The sequence below is a fragment of the Lathyrus oleraceus genome, chromosome 3 (assembly GCF_024323335.1).
Source record: "Lathyrus oleraceus cultivar Zhongwan6 chromosome 3, CAAS_Psat_ZW6_1.0, whole genome shotgun sequence".
NCBI lineage: Eukaryota > Viridiplantae > Streptophyta > Magnoliopsida > Fabales > Fabaceae > Lathyrus > Lathyrus oleraceus.
In genome coordinates this window covers 208,866,732-208,881,651 of record NC_066581.1, presented here as the reverse complement: position 1 = coordinate 208,881,651, position 14,920 = coordinate 208,866,732, and the positions used below count along the sequence as shown (strand labels likewise).

General features: G+C 38.5%; 1 non-coding gene across 1 annotated transcript; it reads right to left on the bottom strand.

Annotated features, from left to right (window-relative positions):
• Nucleotides 1–535: 535 nt before the first annotated feature.
• LOC127133276 (small nucleolar RNA R71) lies at nt 536–642 on the bottom strand. The gene has a single exon (XR_007807263.1). It is a non-coding gene; the product is annotated as a small nucleolar RNA R71 (small nucleolar RNA).
• Between the last annotated feature and the right edge of the window lie 14,278 nt (nt 643–14,920).

The window sequence follows — 14,920 nt, the reverse complement described above, 5'->3', positions numbered from 1 at the left end:
CACTCACTCACAAGGCGAGCCGTTCTACTTACGAATCAACGATATCGAACTATATCTCTGAGTCTTACGACGAATTCGGGAATATCGTGCTGCAAACAATCTCCCTCCTGTCGAACTTCCTGATCTCAAAGATCTTCTTCCTTCGCCGATACCCGAGATGGCAGAACCAGCTCGTGCTCTTCGAGATTACGCCGCTCCATCGCAAGATGAGCCGCATTCGAGTATTGCTCCACCCGCAATCGAAGCAAACAACTTTGAACTTAAACCTTCACTGTTGCAGGCTGTGCAACAGAACCAATTCTCTAGAAATCCTACCGAGGATCCAAACCTTCATTTATCCGTATTTGTCCAATACGCTGATACTGTTAAAGCTAATGGTGTCACTTCAGAGGCAATTCGACTTCGTCTTTTTCCTTTCTCGTTAAGAGATAGCGCTAGAAGATGGCTTCAATCTCTTCTTTCCAACTCAGTCACCACATGGAACGAGTTGAAGAAAGTTTTTCTTGCCCGATATTTTCCGCCGAGCAAAACAACTATGTTAAGAGCCCAGATAAATGGATTTAAACAGAAAGATAACGAGTCTCTCTTCGAAGCATGGGAAAGATACAAAGACATGATGAGACTTTGTCCACACCATGGTTTAGAAGACTGGTTAGTAATTCATACCTTCTATAATGGTCTCCTATACAACACGAGGTTAACAATAGACGCCGCCGCAGGTGGGGCACTAATGAACAAACCTTATGCTGATGCTTACCAACTTATCGAAAGCATGGCTCAAAACCACTATCAGTGGGGAAGCGAACGAACAATGGTAGAAAAACCTCAAACGAAAACTGGCATGTACGAGATAAGTAACCTTGATCATGTTAATGCAAAAGTGGATGCTCTGGTCCAGAAAATTGAAAGTTTAAATGTATCACCTCCAACCATCGTGGTTGCCATAACTCAGAATTGCGAAGTCTGTGGAATCCAAGGTCACACTCCTGCGGATTGTCAACTCCTAACAGGAATCCAAGCGGAGCAAGTGAACTATGCTCAAGGAAGCCCCATACTTGCATACCTATAACTCAAATTGGAAGAATCATCCCAATTTTTCATATAAGAGTAATAATGCTTTATACGCACCTGGACAATCTCCAAATCAAACCCCAGCTATACCTCTAGGATATCAAAAGCCGATCCCATCTACACCTAACAATAACGCCCCTAGGAAATCCAATTTGGAAATTGTTGATTGTTAATTTACGTGTCGGGTTTTTGTTATCGTATCCACAGGGATTGTAAGATATCACCGCCGTTCGATGGTTGTGTTAATTCTAACTCAATGTAACAATAAGGTTTTGGTTGGTTGTCACGTTATCTTGCATAAAAAGGTAATAAATTGCGGTAAAAGTTATGGTTTGAATAAATGAGAAATATTGCCAAAGTTAGGGTTCGATGATCACTTTGCATGTATTTGTTCGGTCAACAATCTTATAAACTCTTTTAGATGATAAATCATTTCACAAAGTCCTCCCAATATGTTTCTCTCGAACACACATTGTGAGTTTTCCCATTTTGATCCATTGTTTCTCTCGAACAGAATCTATCAAAATGACAACTTTTTGGTTCAACCTTATGGTGAACAAAATCATTCATTACTATCTCTAGCTAACAAACAAGATTGGATGAAAACCTAGGTCAAGAGTTGGTAAACATCTCTCGATCATAAACCAACACAAAGAGTTTTAAATAGAAACAAAGTTTTCATCATATATTTACCATTAAAGAGTTTACACATGATGATCCTTACATTTACACACAAAGCTAGTAATCACCTACATCTAACCTTGACAAATAGATGACTTAGCTACTCATTTTCATGGTAGCTTGGTCGGCAAGTTTCGGAAGAAGGTTGATCAACATCCAAGTCGGATAATCGAGACTGGATGGGAATCCACCTTCTTTTTGTAGAAGATGGTTCAAGATGAAGAGAAATGAAAACTAGGGCATAAAAGCTCCCAAGAACAATGCTGTAAAAATATCTAACAAAAGTACAAAAGTGGAAAAATGAGGTAAAAACTAGGTATGGCACTCAAAAGTGGCACCTGCTACTTATAGAGTAGTACTGGGCTGTCATGCTCGCTAGGCGAGCATAAAGGCTCGCCTAGCGAGGGTCTAATTTGTAAGAACAAAAATTGTTCTACAACAGATTCCTTGATTTTGATGATAACAAAGGATGAAACCAAAAATGGCACCCTAACGAAAAATTTCTAAGTGTGCAGGATTCTAAAGAAAGAAGGAAGAAATCTGATGATGTCATCAGATACAGAACCAGATCAGATACAAATTATCAGAAGATAAGAAGCATCTGAAGTGGAGACACGTTTCAAGAAAGTCTAACTCTGAGCAAAACAACAAAGTATCAGAAGCATCTGAACAAGAAGTAAACCCTAGAACCTCTAACTCTGAACAACGCTATCTGAAGAATCCATCTGAACTCAAAGAGATCAACATCAGAAGCAAGATTCCAAGATTCTCCTGAAACACAAATACTCTGATCATGGAGTTGCTAATCATGAAAGAGTAACGTTAAAGTCAAGTAAAGATTTGCAAATGGTTTTCCTAATTGAGAAAGAGACGTTAACCTCCAATTTCAATAAAGAAGATACTACTTGTGGTAAGTAGTCATTTCAAGGAGAGAAAGTTATCCTGCAGAAGCTATTTAAGTGATGGCGTAAATTCATTTGAATATCCACCAGTTTCAACTACTACTTCAACTGATCTATAAAATGGGCTGCAATCTACATTGAAGTTTTAACAACACATACAAGCAGAAATTATACTGAAACATCAACACACAAGAAAACATTCTTGCTCTCTAAGATCTTCACGAAGCTTTTGCTTATAACGTGAAAAACTCTTGTTCTTAATACTGTAATATTTGCTTTCTTAGAAGCACTCTAGATTACATAAATCTTTCATCTATTGTTTATTGATTTCCTCAAGTGACTCTGTGTAGTCTGTATACTTGAGAGGACTAAGAGATTTTTCTCTTAGACGTTGTTTGTAATCTTTCAAGATTAGTGGATTAAGTCCTTGTTGAAGGCGAAATCACCTTGGCCGGGTGGAATGGAGTAGCTTTGTGTTATAAGCGAACCAGTATAAAATCATTGTGTGGTTTTCATTTTGAAAAGGCGCTTATTTTTCCAAACAATTCAAACCCCCCTTTCTTGTTTTTCTCACCTTCAATTGGTATCAGAGCTCCGGCTCTGTTATTGATTTTCTAATCAAACACTTAACAGTGTAGAGAGATCCAGTGCGAGAAAAACTATGGCTCACACAAATGAAAAGGATAGTTACAATGCTAAGCCTCCTGTTTTTGATGGAGAGAAGTTTGACTACTAGAAAGATAGGATCGAAAGTTTCTTTCTGGGTTATGATGCTGACCTCTGGGACATTGTCACAGATGGATACACACCTCCAGTCTTAGAAGATGAAGCTGAAGTTCTCAGAAGTAAAATGTCAGATGATCAGAAACGAGTTTTCAAGAATCATCACAAGGCCAGAACCATACTCCTAAATGCTATATCTTACAACGAGTATGAAAAGATCACCAACAGAGAGACAGCCAAAGATATACTTGACTCTCTGAAGATGACTCATGAAGGAAACTCCCAAGTCAAAGAGACTAAGGCTCTGGCGCTTATCCAGAAATATGAAGCCTTCAAAATGGAAGATGACGAAGCTATAGAGGCTATGTTTTCTAGATTTCAAACTCTTATTGCAGGTCTCAAGGTGCTAGACAAAGGATACACAACTGCAGATCATGTTAAGAAGATAGTCAGAAGTCTGCCAAAGAAATGGAGACCTATGGTTACTGCTCTGAAGCTGTCAAAGGATCTGAACAATATCAGCCTTGAAGAACTTGTCAGTTCTCTCAGAAGCCATGAGATAGAACTAGAGGAGGATGAGCCTCAGAAAAGGAACAAGTCCGTAGCGCTAAAATCCAGATCTGAAAGACGGAAACCTGACAGAACCAAAGCTCTCCAGGCAGAAACTGAAGATACTGACGATTCTGAACCAGAAGACTCTGATGATGAAGAAGAGTTGTCCCTACTAACCAGAAGAGTTAAGCAACTCTGGAAAAAGAGGAACAACAACTTCATAAGACCAAGACCCAGAGGGGATCGATCAGAGTCAATTTCAAAAGGTAAAGCTAACAAAGATATTACCTGTTATGAATGTAAAGAAACAGGTCATTACAGAAATGAATGCCCCAAGCTAAAGAAAGACAACTCTAGAAAAGAAAGCTTCAAGAAAAATACCTTCAAGATAAAGAAAGGACTGATGGCTACCTGGGATGATAGTGAATCTGGATCATCAGAATCTGACTCTGATGAACAGGCCAACGTGGCACTTATGGCTACCACATCCAGTAGCTCATATGAAGAATATGAAGAGGTATTCTCTGAACTTTCTCGATCTGATTTAGAATCATGCTTGTCAGAAACTCTTAGCTCTTATCAGAAATTAAAACAAAAAATTAAAAACATTAAAGGCTGTCTTAAAGCTAAATTTGAAGAATGTAGTGAACTTGAGATAACAATTCTAGCACGAGAAGATACAATCAGATCTTTAACGTTAGAAAGAGATGGAGCAAAAACAAAAAGCTCAGAATTAGAAGAAGCGTTGTCTCAAGCACCACAAACTTCAAATAAAATAATTTATAAATACGAAGAAGCCTTTCAAGAATTTCTGAAAAATGGGATAGATAGGAGTATTATGGCATCCATGATTTATGGAGTTAGTCAGAACAATAAAAAGGGAATTGGGTATGATCCTAAGGAAGATAAAACTTCTACCAGTAACCAACTTAAGTCTCCCTTTTCATATCACTATACACACACACAAGAACAAAAATTTAAAAATGCTAGAAAACCCAAAGTTATAAGAAACTCTGGGAAAACTAATCTGAAAGGACCCAAGAGATTCTGGGTACCAAAAGATAAGATTGTGTATGTTGCAGATATCCTATGCAGCAAAGTTCAGACACCAATCATGGTACCTGGACTCTGGATGCTCGCGACACATGACGGGAAGAAAGTCTATGTTCCAAAGTCTGGAACTTAAAGACGCTGGATTTGTAGGCTTCGGAGGAGATCAGAAAGGAAGGATCAGAGGCTCTAGAACTATTGGTAATGGTACTCTTCCCTCTATATCTGATGTTCTTTATGTAGAAGGATTAATGCATAACTTGTTATCCATAAGTCAATTAAGTGATAACGGTTATGATGTAATCTTTAATCAAAAAACATGTAAAGCCATTAATCAGAACAATGGCTATGTCCTTTTCACAGGCAAGAGGAAAAACAACATTTATAAAATTAATCTTTCTGATTTAAAAGAACAAAATGTTAAATGTCTGATGTCTGTTCACAAAGAGAAATGGATATGGCATAGACGCTTGGGCCACATTAGCATGAGGAAACTTTCTCAGCTAAATAAACTCGAGTTAGTCAGAGGCCTACCTAAACTGAAGTTTTCTTCAGATGCTCTGTGTGAAGCATGTCAGAAAGGAAAATTTTCAAAAACATCCTTTAAAAAGAAAAATGTTGTTTCTACCTCTAAGCCTCTGGAACTTCTTCACATTGACTTATTTGGTCCTGTGAAAACAGCATCAGTTAATGGAAAGAAGTATGGACTAGTCATTGTTGATGATTACAGTCGCTGGACATGGGTAAAATTCCTAAAGCACAAGAGTGAGTCTCACTCTGTATTCACCAGTTTCTGTTCCAAAGTGCAAAAAGAATTTGACTCTAAAATTGTTAGAGTCAGAAGTGATCATGGTGGGGAATTTGAAAACAAAGATTTTGAGGAATTATTTGACTCTAATGGAATATCCCATGATTTCTCCTGCCCTAGAACTCCACAACAAAATGGAGTTGTAGAGAGGAAGAATATGACACTCCAAGAGATGGCTAGAACCATGATCAATGAAACTAATGTGGCAAAGCACTTTTGGGCAGAAGCTGTAAATACAGCGTGTTACATTCAGAATAGAATCTCTATAAGACCCATTCTGGAAAAGACTCCCTATGAACTGTGTAAAGGAAGAAAACCAAACATTTCATATTTTCATCCTTTTGGATGTTCTTGCTTTATCTTAAATACTAAAGAACATCTGAACAAGTTTGATTCCAAAGCACATAAAGGTATTATGTTAGGATACTCAGAATGCTCTAAAGGCTACAGAGTATACAACACAGAAACCAAAATTGTGGAAGAATCAATTCATGTCAGATTTGATGATAAGCTTGACCCTGAAAAGTCAAAGCTAGTTGAAGATTTTGCAGATTTAGAAATCACCCTTGCAGGTTCTGATAAAGCTCCAGAAGCAACTGTCACTCAGAACTCTGAAGAAACTAAAACCCCAGAAATCCCAAAGAAAGTTAAAAGTCGTATCAACGTATCTGAAGATTTGATTCTGGGAAACAAGGACGAACCTGTCAGAACCAGATCTACCTTCAGGACCTCTGAAGATACTCCTCTGGGACTAGTGTCTCTGATTGAGCCTATGTCTTGTGATGAAGCACTTCAGGATAACGACTAGGTTTCAGCCATGCAAGAAGAATTAGATCAATTTTCAAAGAATGATGTCTGGGATCTCGTTCCTAAACCCAGAGGCACTCATGTCATTGGAACCAGATGGGTTTTCAGAAACAAGCTGAACGAGAAAGGAGAAGTCGTCAGAAACAAGGCTCGACTGGTAGCTCAAGGTTACAGTCAACAAGAAGGTATTGACTATAATGAAACCTTTGCTCCAGTCGCGAGGTTAGAATCTATTCGTCTTCTTGTATCTTTTGCTATTAATCACTCTATCAAATTATACCAAATGGATGTCAAGAGTGCATTCCTTAATGGTTATATTTCAGAAGAAGTGTATGTCAACCAACCTCCAGGTTTTGAAAATTCAAATTTTCCAGAACATGTTTTTAAACTTAAGAAATCCTTATATGGACTTAAACAAGCTCCCAGAGCTTGGTATGAACGATTAAGCAATTTTCTTCTGGAACAAAATTTTATCAGAGGGAAAGTTGATTCTACACTCTTCTGTAAAAACCTTAATAATGATCTCATGATATGCCAGATTTACGTTGATGATATTATTTTTGGTTCTGCTAATATCTCTGTTTGCCAAGAATTTTCTAAGTTAATGCAGGCAGAATTTGAAATGAGTTTAATGCAAGAACTAAAGTTCTTTCTGGGAATTCAAATTAATCAAACTTAGAAGTCACGTACGTTCATCAAAGCAAGTACATTAAAGACGTTCTGAAGAAGTTTGACATGACTGAATGCAACTCTGCAAAAACTCCCATGCATCCAACTTGCATTCTTGAAAAGGAAGAGGTAAGCAACAAGGTTTGTCAGAAGCTCTATCGAGGTATGATAGGCTCCCTTCTCTATCTGACTGCTACTCGTCTTGATATTCTCTTTAGCGTCTGTCTTTGTGCCAGATTCCAATCAGATCCTAGAGAATCTCATTTAACAGCAGTTAAGAGAATTCTTAAGTATCTGAAAGGAACTCCTAACCTGGGCCTGATGTATAAGAAAACATCAGAGTATAGACTTTCTGGTTACTGTGATGCAGATTATGCAGGAGATAGATTAGAACGAAAAAGCACATCTGGAAATTGCCAGCTTCTGGGAAACAATCTGATATCCTGGGCTAGCAAAAGACAGTCAACAATTGCTCTATCAACTGCAGAAGCAGAATACATCTCAGCATCACTGTGCACAACTCAGATGCTCTGGATGAAGCATCAGTTAGAAGATCTGCAAATCTTTGAGAGTAACATTCCTATCTTTTGTGATAATACTGCTGCTATTTGTTTAAGTAAGAATCCCATTCTACATTCCAGAGCCAAACACATTGAAATAAAACATCATTTTATCAGAGACTATGTTCAGAAAGGGATAGTAACATTGAAGTTCATTGATACAGAACATCAATGGGCAGATATCTTTACTAAGCCTCTAGCTGAAGATAGATTTCTTTTCATCTTAGAAAATCTGAACATTAAAAATTGCCCTGAATGAAGTGTGGCTCTGAAAATGTAAAATGAGACTCTGATATAAACAAATGTACTTCTGCCTCTGACTCTGATACTTCTACCAGTTAAGAAGATATCTGAGTTAGAAATCTCCAGGAATCAATCTTTTGGTATTCCTGAAGATCAGATACATCAACACGTGGAGCACTAAGCGTCTAACCCTAGAACTTCTAGACAGCTGTCAAAAGAAATTCAAAGGACAGACATTTGAAATCTCCTTGAGCAGTGTGCGTACTGTTGGGATTAGACATTCATTAATTAGCTGTAATCATTTTTCCCCCAAGCGTGCAATCTTGAGCTGTGTACTAACGCAATTTAATGTGTCGTTTTGCATGTGTTTTTACTTAGAGTATTTAAACACTTTTCTCACATTTCACACACTTATCACTCTCACTCACTCTCAAACCCTCTCTAAAACCCTAAACCTCTCTGAAGCATTCTCTGCAAACTCTCAATCTTCATCTTCTTCTTCACCATGGACGCTCAACAACAAGAAGTGTTTAACTTTTCTCAACAAATGGAATCAAGCTCAACTGCTCAAACTTCAAGCATTCCAACTCCAACGGTTACAGGCGTCACCATCACCCCTGTTTACAAAGAACCCCATGTTCTTGACCGTGAACGCCATATTAACCTATCAACCCCTTTTGAAGGACTGGACGTGTTGTGTGAAACGCTAGTAGATTTCGACAACTTGAAGAGAAATGGCGTTGATCTTACTGAAGAACTTCGTAAACAAGGATGGGAAAACTACTTCCAAAGGCTTTATGGTCCTGTTTACCCACTTCTCATCAAGGAGTTCTGGAGATTTGCAGATGCAGATGACCATTTCATCGTCTCCTATGTTCTGGGGGTAAAGATTGTAATTACTGAAGGGTCAATTGCCTCTTTACTGAACATGGAGAGAGCTGGAGGAAAAAGGATTTACAACATCCCTCCTAGGTCAAAGCGCATTACTGATGTAATCAATCCAACAATCTTCAAACCCAACACTGAAGGAAATCCTTCAAAGAACAAAGAGCTGCATCAGAACCTCAGAGTGTGGCTGAAGATCATTCTGGGAACTATTCACCACCGTCCAGCCTCTAACTCCTCTGACTACATCAATGCAGATCAGAAATGCATTCTGTATTGCATTCAGAAGGGTGTGAAGATCTGCCTCCCTGCTCTCCTTTTCAGATACCTCAGAGATTCTGTCAAGGAAACCAGAAATAACATGAAGCCCAGATCCTACATCCCTCTGGGAAGATTGCTATCTGATGTTTTCATCGAGAACGGACTGGTAGATCATCTGGAAAAGACCAAACTGATGGATGATCTGGCAATAGATACTGGGAAGCCTCTGAACGCCAGAAATCTCAAGAGTATGGGAATAATCAAGAAGATTCAAGTCAGACCCACTATGGATACATCCTGGGATGCCTTGAAAGATCAGAGGAAGCTGCCCCATGGTCTTGCAAGGTTCTTCAAAAATGAACCCAGAGATGCTGTTGCTATCTATCTTCAGCGTCTGCTGGATGAAGGTGTTGACATATCTGACTTCAGCCTCGACGACTGTCTGGATTCAGAAGAAGACTTCGTCAAATACAAGAGAGGTCTCTCTGAGAAGAAGATAGCATCACAGGCAAAGAAGACCAGAATTGGAGAATCCTCTGGAAGCAGATCTCCAGCTCCTCTGAAAATCTCTACTGGTATGTCTGTTCCTCCTATTACCTCTGTACCTCCGATGGTTTCCTCTACTCCTTCCTCTAATCCTCTCCCAACACCTCCCATTTTTATAACCTCTGATATCCCACCTTCAACCACCAGAACTTCACAACCTTCACCAGTTCTAAATATCGCCCGTACATTCATACCTCCTTCTGAACCTGAATAAATAAACCAAAACACTTCCTTTTCATCATCCTCAGAACCAGAATCACCACCATACCTTTCTATCTCCTCTGACCAAGAATACTCAGACCCTAACTCTCCAACCATAGCCCAAATTCAGGCTCAAAGACTTGCTTCACAACAACAAACACAAACACAATCTGAAATAACTTCACCACCACAACAAACAACCACCATCCCTTCTGAAGCACAACCTTCTGAAGACCAACCCTCTGACCTTCCCACCTCTGATATCAACCCACCAAACACCTCTGCTGCACCTGAATCAGAAACCGAAACTGAACCTTTAGACTTAAACCCTCTTTACGCTTCACCCCAAAGATCTGAACCTGAACCTGAAGCAGAATCTGAACCTCTCACATTAAATCTCAGCCCTCCAACATCTTCACCTCAAACCTCTGAACCAAACCTTTCTGTACCTACTCTTGAGGAAGCCATCATGTTGGTAGCAGGGGCTTCAGTACAAAAGGTCAAGTCTCTGACCACTAACTCTGAAGTCAGTGATGATCCTGACTCTGTAAGGACACACTGGAACAGAGTCATTGGCTGGATGACCTCTGAGGCTTTTAGACTGAAGCACATCTCTGAACAAGTCAGAAATGGCTACATCAGAGATGCTGAGGCAAGACTTCAGGAAAGACTTGCTAGAGAAGCTGAAGCCAGAAGGCTGGAAGAAGAGAGGTTAGCAAGAGAAGCTGAGGAAGAGGCTAAAAGATTGGAAGAAGAAAGAGCAAGGGAAGCTGAAATCCTAAGGTTAAAGGAAGCTGAAGCTAAGGCTCTGGCGGATGCTGAAGCACAAGCTGCTGCTGAAGCTGAAGCACAGGCCGCTGCTGAAGCACAACAGGCTCTGACTCTGGGGGAGTCCTCTTCTGTTATCCCTATGGTTCTCCAAACGCTGAAAGAACTTAAGCAAGATCAGAATGAACTCTGGGCCAGAATGGACAAGCAAGATACTGTCAACGACAACATCCAGAACATGCTTGCTATGTTGCTTCAGAGAATGCCTCCGCCTCCGAACCCCTAGACACTTAGGATATTTTGTTTACCTGTTGTTTTTTGCTTTTGCTTTCTGATGTTTTCATGTTCTTGGTGCCGTTGTGCTTTTATCTGAATACATTGTTTTTCTCTTAATTTATTTATTTTTCCTATGTCTTTTTGATTCTGACAAAAAGGGGGAGAAGTCATTAATAGCTCTGATGAAAATATTGTCTAATACCTTAAGCATTCTGCAACATATTTTTCTTAAAAATAATTTTATCTAACCTGGACTTAAGAAATTGCAGAAGGTATCAAGAAACCTCTTTACTTAGAAGCTCTGGTAAGAACTTCTGAACTCCCTAGCACTATCTCAGGGGGAGCTCTTATCTATCTGATCTGATATTATTCATGTTTCATCTGCTAATTAAGTTTGTTTTGTCATCATCAAAAAGGGGGAGATTGTAAGAACAAAAATTGTTCTACAACAGATTCCTTGATTTTGATGATAACAAAGGATGAAACCAAAAATGGCACCCTAACGAAAAGTTTCTAAGTGTGCAGGATTCTAAAGAAAGAAGGAAGAAATCTGATGATGTCATCAGATACAGAACCAGATCAGATACAAATTATCAGAAGATAAGAAGCATCTGAAGTGGAGACACGTTTCAAGAAAGTCTAACTCTGAGCAAAACAGCAAAGTATCAGAAGCATCTGAAACAAGAAGTAAACCCTAGAACCTCTAACTCTGAACAACGCTATCTGAAGAATCCATCTGAACTCAAAGAGATCAACATCAGAAGCAAGATTCCAAGATTCTCCTGAAACACAAATACTCTGATCATGGAGTTGCTAATCATGAAAGAGTAACGTTAAAGTCAAGTAAAGATTTGCAAATGGTTTTCCTAATTGAGAAAGAGACGTTAACCTCCAATTTCAATAAAGAAGATACTACTTGTGGTAAGTAGTCATTTCAAGGAGAGAAAGTTATCCTGCAGAAGCTATTTAAGTGATGGCGTAAATTCATTTGAATATCCACCAGTTTCAACTACTACTTCAACTGATCTATAAAATGGGCTGCAATCTACATTGAAGTTTTAACAACACATACAAGCAGAAATTATACTGAAACATCAACACACAAGAAACCATTCTTGCTCTCTAAGATCTTCACGAAGCTTTTGCTTATAACGTGAAAAACTCTTGTTCTTAATACTGTAATATTTGCTTTCTTAGAGGCACTCTAGATTACATAAATCTTTCATCTATTGTTTGTTGATTTCCTCAAGTGACTCTGTGTAGTCTGTATACTTGAGAGGACTAAGAGATTTTTCTCTTAGACGTTGTTTGTAATCTTTCAAGATTAGTGGATTAAGTCCTTGTTGAAGGCGAAATCACCTTGGCCGGGTGGAATGGAGTAGCTTTGTGTTATAAGCGAACCAGTATAAAATCATTGTGTGGTTTTCATTTTGAAAAGGCGCTTATTTTTCCAAACAATTCAAACCCCCCTTTCTTGTTTTTCTCACCTTCAATTGGTATCAGAGCTCCGGCTCTGTTATTGATTTTCTAATCAAACACTTAACAGTGTAGAGAGATCCAGTGTGAGAAAAACAATGGCTCACACAAATGAAAAGGATAGTTACAACGCTAAGCCTCCTGTTTTTGATGGAGAGAAGTTTGACTACTGGAAAGATAGGATCGAAAGTTTCTTTCTGGGTTATGATGCTGACCTCTGGGACATTGTCACAGATGGATACACACCTCCAGTCTTAGAAGATGGAGCTGAAGTTCCCAGAAGTAAAATGTCAGATGATCGGAAACGAGTTTTCAAGAATCATCACAAGGCCAGAACCATACTCCTAAATGCTATATCTTACAACGAGTATGAAAAGATCACCAACAGAGAGACAGCCAAAGATATACTTGACTCTCTGAAGATGACTCATGAAGGAAACTCCCAAGTCAAAGAGACTAAGGCTCTGGCGCTTATCCAGAAATATGAAGCCTTCAAAATGGAAGATGACGAAGCTATAGAGGCTATGTTTTCTAGATTCCAAACTCTTATTGCAGGTCTCAAGGTGCTAGACAAAGGATACACAACTGCAGATCATGTTAAGAAGATAGTCAGAAGTCTGCCAAAGAAATGGAGACCTATGGTTACTGCTCTGAAGCTGTCAAAGGATCTGAACAATATCAGCCTTGAAGAACTTGTCAGTTCTCTCAGAAGCCATGAGATAGAACTAGAGGAGGATGAGCCTCAGAAAAGGAACAAGTCCGTAGCGCTAAAATCCAGATCTGAAAGACGGAAACCTGACAGAACCAAAGCTCTCCAGGCAGAAACTGAAGATACTGACGATTCTGAACCAGAAGACTCTGATGATGAAGAAGAGTTGTCCCTACTAACCAGAAGAGTTAAGCAACTCTGGAAAAAGAGGAACAACAACTTCAGAAGACCAAGACCCAGAGGGGATCGATCAGAGTCAATTTCAAATGGTAAAGCTAACAAAGATATTACCTGTTATGAATGTAAAGAAACAGGTCATTACAGAAATGAATGCCCCAAGCTAAAGAAAGACAACTCTAGAAAAGAAAGCTTCAAGAAAAATACCTTCAAGATAAAGAAAGGACTGATGGCTACCTGGGATGATAGTGAATCTGGATCATCAGAATCTGACTCTGATGAACAGGCCAACGTGGCACTTATGGCTACCACATCCAGTAGCTCAGATGAAGAATATGAAGAGGTATTCTCTGAACTTTCTCGATCTGATTTAGAATCATGCTTGTCAGAAACTCTTAGCTCTTATCAGAAATTAAAACAAAAAATTAAAAACATTAAAGGCTGTCTTAAAGCTAAATTTGAAGAATGTAGTGAACGGTTCGAATAAAATAATACACAAGAACTAAAACTTAAATAGCAATGCAAAATATTTATCTATCTACAACAATACTATTCTGAATGAATCATCCTATCTCTCCTCTTCGAATAAGGAATGAAGATTTTACGCGTTTGCAACCGCGGGAATAATCTCACTCTCTAACAAACAATGAAGAAATCAAATAGATTCATACAATGTCTAACAATTATAAATGGTACTGTGGAAGCATAAAGATCACTAAGGGCTTTTCGGTTGAAGCTTGGTTAGGTTAACAAACAAGGGTCATTTCTAAGGCCATTGAAACAAAAGTGCCGATGCAAAAGAGACATTCACAGTATTATTCACACATCTCGACTTTGTTTCATTTGTTTCTTATTTGAAACCTTCACAACACATATTCCACAACTCAATTTTTATTTTTCACTATTTTTCTTCCAAGCAAGCATTCATTTTCATTCTTTCTATTTTGTTCTTTTCTTTCACATCAAATATACAAAACAGATGTTTCTTTTCTATATTTTCTATACATATATTTTTTTTATGCTTGCTCGGTTTTTCTTTTCTTTTTCAAGAGTTGTGGTACTTACCGATTCTTTTTCGTTCTCCCCAACTTATTTCTTCCTCACCCTAAGTGAATGCTCTTAACTTTTTACGGCCAAAGAACAATAATCAAGATTTTCCGGGTTGTAGAAAAAAAATATTTTTGAGATCTCGCTTTATTTCAAGCCGAGATTCAACTGTTTAAGCTCAAAGGGGTTAACAAATACTCTCTCTGCTCACAGGTAAGTTGTTTTTGGATGTAGTTGTGCTCAAAAGAAAACAAGTGCCTTGATCATTTCTAATTGCTTCCACAATTTCACAATAATAAAAGACAAAGCATGAATCACATGAATCAACAAAACTTATTAGAATCCAGCATTTAAGTGTACAATGGAGGTTTCCTCACAATTTGTGGTTTTAAGTTCTAGATGAAACATTCATTCAATTATGTTGCAAAAAGACAATATTCAATTTACCAAAAAGAGTAAAGTTCCTAATGCATTCTAAAATTCTAGCCGGAGGTAACCATGTACCTTA